General features: G+C 36.2%; 1 long non-coding RNA gene across 1 annotated transcript; it reads right to left on the bottom strand.

The window, feature by feature from the left end:
* Positions 1–374: 374 nt before the first annotated feature.
* On the bottom strand, positions 375–4,158 carry LOC138707300 (uncharacterized). Its single transcript, XR_011334152.1, has 3 exons — positions 4,072–4,158; positions 636–961; positions 375–512 (listed from the first exon to the last, which is right to left on the bottom strand). It is a non-coding gene; the product is annotated as an uncharacterized lncRNA (long non-coding RNA).
* Between the last annotated feature and the right edge of the window lie 4,505 nt (positions 4,159–8,663).

Raw genomic sequence — 8,663 nt, 5'->3', positions numbered from 1 at the left:
CTACGAATTTCTCGCCAAGTATCGAGAGAAGAATTTAGACAATTCCTGATTATATTCAAGAGGGAGGTTAAAAAAAGAAGCAAGAAAAATAGTATATTATTCACTGGCTCTTGATGACAGCAGTGACATTACTGATACAGCAAAGCTTGAGATTTTTATCCGCGGGATTGATCAAGATGTTAGTACAGGAACCACCACTGGTTGTAGTTTTCATGCCAAGTACCTTTCCTCCGTGTCCTTACTTCATAGGCTGTCTGCCGCATGTAATCACTGCAGCTCGAGTTTTGGCCACCACTGATATAAAGACATTCAGTTATTGTGACTGGACTAATAGGAAGGGAATACAAAATGATAAATATAGGCCAATTTTGTGTTCTTGTTTATTCTATGACATTCCTTGTTACTACAGAAATCCATCCGAACTACTGGATTGAATATACGTGAAATGAAGGATTATATTTTCTCGGACTCCAAAGACTGCTGAGATTGACAGTGGGGACCATTTCTGCATACTGAAAAGTAATAATAAAATTATTTAAAAACGACGTCTTTGGCTACTGAAACAAAGAACATTAGAAATATGTGATAAAATTTGAAGAATACTATTTTTAGTATTTATAGCACCTATAACTTACATAGAAACATTAAGTGGTTCTAGAATATGCATTCATGTTTTCATTAGAAGGTGCAAGCTCCTCCACAGTTCCATTTGTAGGAGCACTGACAATCATAAGTGCAGGGCACATAATTCTTGTCATGATGCTCGCCCCGCGTGGTATAGCACCACTGCCACTGGAATAGAAAAGCCGTAATCCCACAACCGGCCCAGCAGAGGCCCTTGTAGCACCCGAATTCTTTCATACCAGTCATAGTCAAGACGTAAAGTGCACAGTCGATCTTCTGTGCATGGAGGACCATCAGTAGGATGAAAGTTGCAAAGTAGAGATTCTTAGCCATCACTCTGTAATAAGAGAACCAGACTACCGTAGTCGCCATCATATAGGTTATATGCCAACAGCGTAGCTGAGATGCCCTTTAATTTAACTCTCGTCACAAATAGTATAACAATTATGAATAATTGTAAATTGACTGCGAAATAACAGCACACATCACTATGTATGAATCTATGTGTATCCAACCATCCATCAATACAACCAACCCCTCACCCACTCATCGCTTTCTAGTGTATCCATTCCACTACGAAACAGTATTTCAAATTCGGCTTTGGCGTAACAAGAAAACCTTACACAATCATTATGTTCAAACCTATCTTCCAAAGTCACACTCAAGTATAAATACGGAATTAAAAAAGGGCCGAATTTTGGTAGCAGCCCTCCCCTATGTAGGCAACAAGTTTCCCAAGACTGTCGACAGGTAGCATATATTTAGGCTCCCTTGTTTACTTCACAAGTGCAATGCGTTGTATCTGGTACTTAGTAAAATTAGGTGGTCCAAATTTTGTTTCTGGGTCTATACATAGACATTACTGCAAGGGAAAGATCCAATACAAAAATCAACCTGTCAGTAGTAAAAGTGACATATGAAACGGCTTCAGACATGGATTGAACCAGCAATTTTGTAGCGTTTCTTGTCAGCCTGTTCTCCGTCACTTTAAACGTAAGCGGTTTTTCGAAGCGCGAAGACGATTTTCTCATCAGCTACGCTTTTAGACGTATTCTATTCTACATTCGAGCGAGCTTTTTAAGTAATATTTTTGGCAGAGGTTTGTAATTTACTGAAATAGGTGTTCAGTATTGGTACGGTACACAGTATATAATCGACGAAAGTTTCTTTCCTTTATAGCGGGTGAAGCGGGTAATGTTTTGTGCTCGACGAACAGTCGTGTAAATTTTGCAAATCCTGAATATTTACAACAAACTACCCATCTACACAACTCTGTATTCATCAAATGGCTAATATACTTTTCTCAGAATTTGACTAACACCGCATATGTAAATTAGCACAGCCATTATGCACAAGTTGATCTGTATAAAATTATTTACCACTAGGGAAAATTTGTACAAAATTGCACAAAACTAAATTATATATAGTATACTGATATTTAGAAAACTCCGACATTTGAATGAAAAAATGCTTACTACTAATTTTAAAAACGTTCAGTTGTTGTAGCAAAACATTTAAACGTGAAATATGAATGTAATTAACCAAATTTCAATTATTGCATGAGCAGATGTGTCGAAGTGGTTCTTTTGAACACAGGACGTTCTTGTGGACCAACGGGAAGAATTCACCCACACACGAGTCTCGAAACCAGTTGATTTGTTATAGTGTAATTTTGTCGTTTATACAGTGTGATTTAGAACTTGTGCACCAAATTCTGAGGGGTGATAGGTCCCGCATGGAGGACTATTATTTCTCCGACGTGTCTTTTAAGAATTACACGATATTAGTTTAGATTATGTCAGTTTTGTAGTTACGTCTTTCATCAAGTGTGCGATAACCCGCCAAGCACGGTCACATATTATAACATATGATCATGCAGCTGTGTTTGCGTTTAACCAGCGATGGCTGGTGTGAACCAAAGATATCATCTTAGACATAAATAATAACTGCAGTCATAATCTAAGTCTCCACCGGAAAATTTCGTGTGCTTTCGTGAATGTTTTATGCAGCGAGAAAGTTCTAATAACTTGTTGTCAATGTTTCAAATGACTCTAAAGAACACGTAACTGTTACCTGGAAACCTATAGTCTAGAATTAACGTGACGCGTAATAAAAGGGAGATTACGGGTGTAAGATTCCGTGAATCGCGTTATTAAACGACCTCCAAGATTCTGCCCATTTTTTTTCTGGTGCTGTAGGCCTACATAGCGATGCGTATTGACAGGAGTGAATACCTCCAAAACTACACGTCGGAGAAAATGGATTATCTGAAAAATATGACCCTCCATGCGAGACCTAGCATCTCTTCGAGTTTATTACACAAGTCCTGAATCACTTTATACAGGGTGGAAGTGAAATAATCCTGCAGATTGAAAGGGACGATAGGATACACTTAAATGTATAAAAAAAAACCTATATTACGGTTTGTGATTAAATGCACGGTTAATAATTAGAAAATTGACTTGGAATTTTCATCAGTCTGGGAACATCACCGCTAACACAATGTTTTTCTTCTCGTAATACAGATGTAAGAGATCAACGAACTCAAGCTTGTCTCCCTAGATGAACTACCTCCATCTCCCTTTCTGGCTACAGTGTTGCAACCTGGTCGCATTGGTCGGTGACTTGAAATGAGAGATTTTAAAATTAAATTTGTACGAAACCCGTCCACGCCATTGAAATGCGCCAGAGGCATAAATTATTTTCTATTAGATTGTCTATCGATGTGAAAAAACATCACGATCCTACTCGCAATAGTTACCGAATAAGTGTGTGTTAAAAATTAGGAAGAGAAAGATCTGAGAAAGCTATCAACTTTCCACCAATATGGTTTTACACTTTTTGTTACATACAACATGAGCTATTCGCTCTGAAAATCTGCAGGGTTATTTCACTCCATCCTGTATATACCACTTCCTCGTATGATGCTTAGGTCTTACCTATTTACATCAACAAATAACAGCACTGCACGTTTCTTTCACAAAAGAAAACGCCCATTTCCGAAAACAGTTATAAACCAAAGATCTACACTTTCCTTATGTCACTTGTATCAAATCCGTCTCTTTGAGCAAATGGTAATAGAAATAGCCTTGTTTTAAAGTGCAAGGACCTGTTGATATCGTGTTATGTTCTGTCGGGACTAAGATTTATTAGTATTCTATGTGTGACTCATGTTTTTATGAAGCAAGACAGTGTCAGGTGATAATGTATTATGTCCCGCAGTTATCAGAGTATTCTTATATCTCCTTATTTCTAGTTTGAAAAAATAACTCAAAAGGTGAAAAGAAAATGTATCTACCCAAACTCATTAACTTATACATTTAAAGCAGTAATAATTTTATAATGATGTCATACGAAATTGAAACGATTTCTTATTTTTATAAAAATCTGATTATAAAGTACTTTACCCTTAGAATATTAATGTAAAATAATAGAGTCCATACTTACATTAACAACAAGTTGTTCCTGTGAACACGAAGCAATCCTGTAGATGAGAGAGAAGCGTCCACTTCACAGCGACTGTAGAGAACGAATGACTAACCCAACTGAGTAACATTAGCGTCACCAGAACCTCGAGCATTGCTTGGTCAGCGAGAATTCCTTCCCACATACTAATCGGTGCAGCTGTTAATGACTCATGACTTTGATTTCGCAACTCTTAAAGTATGTTCGCTGTGAGTTGAAGTTAACATTTCTCATAACCTGTTTTGAATTTCTTTACACGGAATTAAAGAAACAAAGTGTATTGTGACGCAGAAACTGCGAAATGGAGTTGTGATCTCTCCCAAAATACATAACTTTTTTTCTGAGTAAGGACTACATTTTGACTCACAAAGGACGAAACTCATGAATTAATATTAGCACTTATGTGCATGTTATATAAAATTACTGTATTATTTCAAATGGTAATTTCTAACAGATTAATTCTTTACATTAAAGGAGCATTTATAATACAATCTCATATATCAACCTTTACAAACATATCTTCAACATAACATCTGTTTCAGCTTGATGAAGCTAAATGATTGCGTTTCAAGTTCATTTTAGAAGATCTCTACATTTGATAGATCTTGACATTCTTAAGAAAAGTAGCCATTGCAAGCACTGTTGCTAGTGTAAAATGTCCGAACTACATGAGATCTGTGTTGACTGTGTAATCTCTGTGTAAGTGAATCTCGTAACTTCAACTTGTCTTTTGGGTCCATCTTTAGTTTGTTGTATTTTGACTGGATGTGCGTGATATTAAGCCTCGTCTCCACTGATAAACATATAACAACATGTTAAATGTTAAACTGTTTACTCTTAACATTCCAACGTGTTGATTGAACATGTTAATGCTAATTTCATTTAACACTTTGACCACACTGTTAAACGTATTAAACTTGACCTTCTTTGCTTAGTCCACCATAAACAATCTATGAGACTTAAATGTAGGTAGTGTCTTATTTTCAAACCTTGGACAATGGACTTATGATGATTTGGCTTTTGTAATTGCTTCTATTGCTTGTTACAAGGCCTTGAAAAGGAAGAAAATGAGAATGTGGGTGCGGCAATATCTTGGTAAAAGATACATTGCACAAGACATTCTAAACGACCTTAAAGTTGAAGACGATTTGGATTCAAAAACCTTCTGAGAATGTCCGAATACGATTTCAGTATAGTGCTGCAAAAAATACTTCCTGCTACATCAAAGAAATACACACAATTAAGAGCAGCCATTTCATCTCAATTAAAAAAATTACAGCCCGATTGATTGACTATCATAGGACCTACGACATGATAGATGTTAACTCTTGATGTCCCAATGTCACCTACAGGTGCCGCTTCCTAAAAAGCTGTCCAGAATTACCAGTAAATATATTTAAACATAAATCGCCGTCGACAATGCCTTAATAGACATCTGGTAACTGAATTTCAACCATTTTTGGCGACTAGCTCGTAAATCTGCAGCAGTAGAGAAGAAAACATCAGCGTGGATGCAGAAGAATCTCAACTTTGTGCGCACTTCACATAATGGCTTGTGAAAATAGGACTAAGAGTTGAGTAGTTTTATTTTTGTTTCCATATATACATTACTAAACAATTGATTTTTATATACAATTTTCATAAACAAGTAAAAAAGGTGCATATAGTGTATATAGGGACTACAAAGTGACATGTCATCTCCAGGTGACATTGGTCAGATACATTAAACGTCCGATCTCATTATATTAGCATAGTTATGTTACTTATTTTTCTTCTATAGTCTGACAGTGTATGAAATACTGGAGATAATGGACGAAAATACAGTTGGAGCGTCGTCTGTTGGAGCATCGTCCATATTTCCACGGCTGATGGACCAGTTATCGATGAGGAAAGTGGTGACGAAACTACCAGTGACATCAACCATCTTCCAGGAAGAATACTCAGATCTACATTTCAAGTCAACGTTACTTCTGCCAATGACGTACTAATAGATAATGATGAAGGAAATAACCCGAGACCATCAACAATTGACCAGATAACAATGTCCAATTCTTATATTGAGGAAATAAACACTCAAGTTTCAACAGACAAAAACAAACTACCGAATTCAGATATCAGTATACGTGGAAGAAATAATTATGGTCTTCGAAAGAACACAGTGTTATTCTAACATTTCTCGCAATAAAAGACAATCTATTTCTAGTATTAGTCAGACTTCAGCAGAAAAAAAAAACAAAATAATCTACTTATAATATTTCTTTTCGTAATAAAGAGTGGTCTGACAAAGAAGAAATCTTTACTTGTAAATCTGGAAGAGGCGACGTAGATGAAACATTTACAGATTATAATAAATCAAAACTTACTCCTGTCTAATGTTTCGAGCTCCTGTTCAGTGAAGAAATACTCGCTGTCATATGTAAAATGTCAGAATTGTATGACCTCCAAAGGAATCATTCTATTGAATTGGACAAAAATGATATAAAAAAGTTTACATTGCCTATCTCTTACTGACGGGCTACATGTCTCCCCAAAGCATAACAATGTTTTGCGAAACAAAATCAGATGTACACAATGAACTTGTATCCAATACCATGAGGAGAAGTAGGTTTACAGAAATCTATAAATATTTACGTCTTTCTGACAATTTGAATCTTCCTCCTAATGCTGAATTTGGTAAAGTCCGAAGATACTTCGAGACTATAAATGATAATTTTGGCCAACAGTTTGAAAAGGTATGGTCGAGTCACAAATCTATTCATGAAACAGTAGTTCCCTAATATGGGAGACATAGTGCCAATCAGCATATTCATGGAAAGCTATTGCATTTTGGATATAAACTATGATCAGCAGCTACACGTATTGGCTATCTCGCTGCGTTTGAACCATACCAAGGAGCTAAACAGGCCAAGCAGAATATGGGTTAGTAGCTGCTGTTGTGTTGGAGCTTGAAAGCAGATTACCGGCACCTTTTTCATCTTAGTTTTTACTTTGACAATTTCTTCACAAGTCTCAAGTTGTTGTCAGTTCTTACTGAACACAAATGGAGGAACAGGAACCATTAGAGAAAAACCCATAGGGAAGTGTGTGGTTAAAGAATGATGCTAAGCACATGAAAAAGCGCAATCGTGGTGCAATATCTTTCGCCGTGACACAGGATGATGCTGTTGTTCGATGGCATGATAATAATAATGTCACTCTTGCTTCAAACTGACACAATGTAACTCCAATTTTGAAAGCAGATCGAGTCAGTGTTATTGCAGGGGAACGAAGCAAAATTCAAGTCGATTGCCCTTTGGTTATTGAATAGTACTTCAAATACATGGGAGGAGTAGATAGATTTGACGAAAATGTTAATTCTTTGAAAGTGAACTTTCATGGAACGAAATGGTGTTACTCAATTTTGCATTTGGTCTCGATGCAGCCTGTCATAATGCGTGGTTAGTATCAAGAAGAGATCCAATACAAAAAGATTTGACATACTGTGAATTCCGGCGAAATATGGTGCAAGTATGTTGTGGTCTTTATGGGAAAGATCCATACAGACATCCAGCCAGCGATTCAGTCCCATCCATTAGTATTATTACATATATGTTATTTTAAATATTCTCCACTGAATAAAATATGATATTGCAGTAATTAAATGTGACAATAAGATTTATTGCCCAATGTCACCTACAGGTGACACCCCTACAGTCCGTGTGTAAATATGATTTTCCATGAATTCTCAATAAACAAGACTTCTATAAGTAATAATTAACATTATTTAGTAATTTATAAATAATTTGTACATCTGTAATGAGTTTGGGCTAAAACGGGAGGAGCGGGTAATATCGTATAATTATTCTTTCCGAAGTTTTATGAACGTTAACATACGTCACCAAATACGATCATTACAGATGTCAGCATAGCATAAACGTTTAGCGTATGACGAGATTGCAAAAACTATCTATTGTATTCTCGAGAACAGTTAAATAATAATTATTCCAGTTACATTTCTCTAAAACAGTCGGCCTTCTTTATTTTGTTCCTGTATTTTTTTGCAGATACATCCCACAAACAAGTCCTTTCCTTCAGTGCATTCCTAATCAATTTTATTCTAACGTATTTTCTTTCGTCCACTCAATTACTTCGAACAACTTACAGCCAACACCAAGGATCAAGGATCGTATAAAAATTATCAAGATACGCGGTACAAAATCGAAAGTTAGATGTTGCTATGGAAGCTACATGAACGAGCAAGTAAATTGACTTGACATGTTTTCCATTGCTGCTGGAAAACATGCCAACATGTTAAAAGTGTTAACTTCAACTTACTCAGTCAACATGTTAAGTCAATTGAGACTTGAAATGCCCATATACATGTTAAATTCAACATGCTATATTTTAACATGTTAAATGTTTATCAGTGGAAACGAGGCCTTAGAGAAGCACAAATTATTGTATGTACATTTTACAGGTTAGTAAACGCGCCAAAGTGATTACCCTCAAACAATTATGATTGCGCTATTATCTCTCGAATGAAGTTGTGTCTCGGGGAAATTTCGACACTTTGTTCTCGGGAGACTTCGACATGT

Source organism: Periplaneta americana, chromosome 10 (assembly GCF_040183065.1).
Source record: "Periplaneta americana isolate PAMFEO1 chromosome 10, P.americana_PAMFEO1_priV1, whole genome shotgun sequence".
NCBI classification, from domain to species: Eukaryota; Metazoa; Arthropoda; class Insecta; order Blattodea; family Blattidae; genus Periplaneta; species Periplaneta americana.
Note: the sequence above shows the minus strand (reverse complement) of the source record. Positions and strands in the feature narration are given on the sequence as shown.